Consider the following 4,998-nt stretch of genomic DNA (forward strand, 5'->3'; position numbering starts at 1 on the left):
ATTGAGGGTACCATGGACTGCTAGGAAAACAAACAGATTCATCCAGGAAAGGGTCAAACCGGGCTGCTCCTTGGAGGCAAGGATTCTAAGGCTCCGTCTGACATACTTTGGACATGCTGCAAGGAGGGACAGGTCCTTGGAGAAGGACAACATGGAGGGACAGCGAAGAAGGGGAAGGCCCCCTGTGAGGTAGACTGATTCAGTAATTGGGGTAATCGGGATGGGTGTATCGGAGATGGTGCAATTGGCACAGGACAGAGCAGAGTTTAGGGCTATTGTACATAGGGTCACTATGAGTCGCAAGCGACTCGACAGCACATAACAACAACAACAACAACAACAACAAGATTTTTCTTGCATGTGATATCAATGATTTGGAATGAGGACATATATGAATCTCTCTCAGTCACCTACCCAGCACAGAAGTCTTTAGAATACGTAGCATAAGCTAGTTAGCACTTCCAGGCCATACTCATAGGAAATGACCCTCATGTGGACAGAATTAAGGGGTGTTATATTTTTGTGGTGTTGAAGAAGAGATCTGAATCTCCAATGGACTACCAAAAGAACAAAAAGATATGATATAGGTCTTCAAAAAAGTGCAACCAGATTAGTCCTTGGAGGCAAGGATGGTGAAACTTCATCTCACATATTTTAGGCATGGTGCTTGGAGATGCTATTACTTGGAAAGGGACATCATGTTAGGGAAGTTGGAGGATCAGCAACAGAGAAGGAGATCCTCAACTGGATGAATTGACACAGTGACAGAGGCAATTGGCTCAAGTGTGTCAGAGATGATGAGGATGGCACAGTACAGAGCTCAGATCTATTGTTCATAGGATCGCTGTAAGTCATACTCACCGGCACCTAACAACAATGGTGCATCCAACCTTAATATTTTTACAACTACTTGGCTCATTAAATCATGAGGAATCATTACAAACATCCAAATTACTTACATACATACATACATACATACATACATACATACATACATGTATTTTTGGAGGGAGACAATTCAATTCATGACAGTTTCCAAGGCTATAAATCTTTATAAAAGTTGACTACATCATCTTTCCCCCAAAGAGCAGCTAGTATAGCTATACTGTTCTCTTAACAACAGAATGCTTAACATATTCTGCTACCAGGTCTCCTTAAAATCTTAGTAACTGCTGTTAGTTTGCCATTCAAGAAGTATGTCTCTGTTACTTGTCTCATAAGCAGGATCCATTTCTTCACACCCTTCCTAACACTGGAATTACTGTTCTTAGAGATTTTTGCCAATTTGAAAAGTGAAAATAGCCCTAAATTATTTTCATTTGGTTTCAAGCCTCAAGTTTAATACTTAAGGATGCTATGGCCAAAATACTGAGTGATCCAGGAAGCATTAAAAGAAGATGGAAGGAGAATACAGTCACTGTACTGGCTGACACAAAAGAATTATAAGAAACAACATGTAATCAAGATGTAATGGTGATGAAGGAGGAAATTCAGGCTGCTTTGAATGAACTGGCAAAAAGCAAGGCCACAGAGGATGGGGGCAGGGGGAGGAAAAGGGAGGTAAACAAACAGATAAAAAAGCCAAGGCCCCAGGAATTGATGGAATACCAACTGACATATTTCAACAAACAGATGCTGCTTTGGATGGGCTCAACAGGTTGTGCCAAAAAATCTGGAAGACAACTAACTGGCCGTCTGACTGGAAGAGATCCATATTTATTCCCATTCCAAAAAATTGTGGCCTGATAGAGTGTGGAAATTATCAAACTGTACCACTAATAGATTATCTGATTCGGAGTGGTCATAGCTAGTCCATCTCACTAATGCCTTGTATGTAGATATTCATGTGTTCCATTTCATTTTTTAACAATTTCAAGTTTTTCAACATTCAAGGTACGTACAGTCCAAGTACCAATTGTTAAATGATGTTTGTTATTTATTTTCTTCATTTCAATTGACTTCTAATCTGGGCTCTAATGCTACACTATCACTGTCCTCTTTATTTAGTGTTCACAGGGTTTTCAAAAGCCTTTTATTTAGGAAGTACATGACCCATCCTGCTTCCTAGTCTGTCTTAATCAGGGAGCTCCAATAAAACCTGTCAACAGTGGGAAACCCTTTTGGAATTTGATACACCAGTGGCAAAGATTTAAGTACCACAGCAACTTCAAGTATTCGAAGTACAGCAAACTGACAGACAAGTGCTACACCACTTAGAACAGGTTTTCTTTAAACACAATTATTAGCAGGCCTGAGGACTTAAAAAGGCCCACCCACCACATCATGTTTGCCTATACAAGAGGCTTCTCACCCAAGCTGACTGTAAATAATATCAGATACAGTTAATTAGCTTACTATTGACTACTAACACAATTAGAAATGCCCAGTTTATCCTCAGCTTTCAAGTAAATCACAAACACTCACTAGGATCCCATTTCACCAAGCTAAAGGCTCACAGGTAGGACCTTGCTTGCCAAAAGTGAGGACGACTTGAAGCACTTGTTGCAGAAAATCAAGGAATACATATAGTCTTCAGTATGGATTGCATCTCAATATTAAGAAAACAAGGATTCTTACCATTGCACCAATGAGCAGTGTCATGATAGATTTAAACTACCAACAGCTTCATCTTGCTTGGATCCACAATTAACACCCATGGTACAAACAGTCAGGTAATAAGGAGACACATTGCACTGGGAAAATCTGCAGTTAGGGACCTTTCCAAATTATTGAGGAGTAGTGATGTCAGTTTGAGAATTAAGGTGCTTCTGATTCAGGCCATAATCTTTGTGGTTCCTAGGTATGCATCCAAGGCCTGGACAATAAATAAGGATTACACAAAAAGAATTGATGCCTGTGCACTGTGGTGTTGGACAAGAACACTTAAAATCCCACGGACAGCCAAGAGAATGAATAGGTATGTCTTGGAAAGAGTGCAACCAGAGTGCTCTTTGGAGGCAAGAATGATGAGGCTTCGCTTCTCATACTTTGGACACATTGTTAGGAGGGGCTATTCCTTGGAGAGGTACATGATGTTGGGAAGGGTGGAGGGTCAGCAAAGGTGAGTAAGACCTTCAACTAAGTAGATTGACACTGTGACTGTTGCAATGGGCTCTTGTGTGTCAGGAAGCGTGAGGATGGTGCGAAATAGGACTAGGTTCACATCTACAATAACAACAACATCACTAATATCACATACAAGCAAAATTCTACTAAAGATTATCCAAAAACTAATAGAATAGTACATTGACAGAGAACTACCTGAAATACAAACTGGGTTTAGAAGAGGCTGTGGCATTAGAGGTATTATCACCAATGTCAGATCTTAGCAGAAAGCAAAGAGTCCCAGAGGAATGTCTATCTATGTTTCATTGGCTGTACAAAGGTATTTGATTGTCTGGACCACAACAAATTGTGGCTGACCTTGAGGAGAATATGAATCCCAGAACACTTGATTGTGCTCCTGTGAAACCTATACTCAAACCAGGAAGCAGTCCTCAGAAGATAGCAAGGAAACACTACATGGTTCAAAATCAGGAAATGAGTGTGTCAAGGATGCGTGCTCTCTCCACATCTCTTCAATCTATATGTGGAATAGATCTTTCTGGAGGCTGGGCTTTATGAGAAGGAATGTGGCACCAGGATTGGAGGAAGACTCATTAACAACCTATATTATGCAGATAACTCAACCTTGTGTGCTAAAACTGAAGAGGGCATGAAGTGTTTGATGCAGAAGATCAAGGACTATAGTCTTCAATATGAATTGAAGCTCAACATAAAGAAGACAAAGATTCTCATCACTGGGCCAATTGCAGCACCATAAAAGAAGGAAAAGAGATTGAAACTATTAACAATTAGAGCTTGCTCAGCTCCACGAACAACACTCTTGGCACCAGCAGGTAGGAAATTGAAAAATGAATTGCACTGGAAAAAGCTACTATCAGGGACCTCTCCAGAGTACTGAGAAGCAACTATCAGTCTAGAGACTGAGGTGTGCCTGATCAAGGCCATGTTCTTTGCAATTACTTGCCATGCATCAGAGAGCTGGACAATGCCCAAAGATGACAGAAGAAGAATTGATGCCTTTGAGTTACTGGGAAAGAGTCTTAAACATACCATGGACTGCCAAGAAAACAAATAAGTCTATCTTGGAGAGAGTGAAGCCAAGTTTCTCCTGGTAGGCAAGGATTTTGAAGTCAAAGGTAGAGAGACAGCGCAGGAGAGGAAGACCCTGATGAGATGGATTAATACAGTAACTGGGGCAAATGGGGGTAGGTGTATTGGAAATAATGAGACTGGCTCAGGACAGCACAGGCTTCAGAACTGTTACACATAGGGTCACTATGAGTCACAGGTAACTTGATAGCACATAACAATAACAACATTAGATTTGAGCATTTTCAATTATGATAATGCAGTACCTCTAGGGTAGCTCTCACTAACTCTAACCTCCTAGTTCTTTAAGTCTTGGGAGCTTTGATGGCCTAGTCTGTAGAGAGTTGGACTGCTAACCCAAATGTGGTGTCTCTCTGGCTGTTTGGAGACACTTCTCCTTAGCAGAAAGGTGGGCACTCTCTTCCAATTCAAATCATAGTCTCTGAAGCTCAGAGGAGAATCATTTATGAGTTTATTCCAAATGGAAAACAATGAGTTTGAGGTTGAAGAATTAAGCCACGGTGTAGTCCCCTCCTATACTCAACATGATTATACTATAGAATAAAATACTGAAAATATTATAATAGAATATTACAAAAATTATGGAGTATGGCTTGTGAACCTAGGTTATAAAAGCCATTATGACTTCTGTATTGAGTTCATTATCACTCACTCTGAAGGAAACCAGCCTCCAGGGTATTCAATCAGTTCTATCAGGTGGCAGTGTGATGAGGAACTTAGACTCTTGTCAACAATCAGTGTTCACTTGCCAAGCATGTGAGTAACCTTAAAGTAGATTCTGCAACCCAATAAATTATTCAGATGACCACACCCTTAGCTGGC

This window comes from Elephantulus edwardii, unplaced genomic scaffold, assembly GCF_000299155.1.
Source record: "Elephantulus edwardii isolate Elephantulus edwardi_28Jun2011 unplaced genomic scaffold, EleEdw1.0 scaffold00046, whole genome shotgun sequence".
Taxonomy (NCBI): domain Eukaryota; kingdom Metazoa; phylum Chordata; class Mammalia; order Macroscelidea; family Macroscelididae; genus Elephantulus; species Elephantulus edwardii.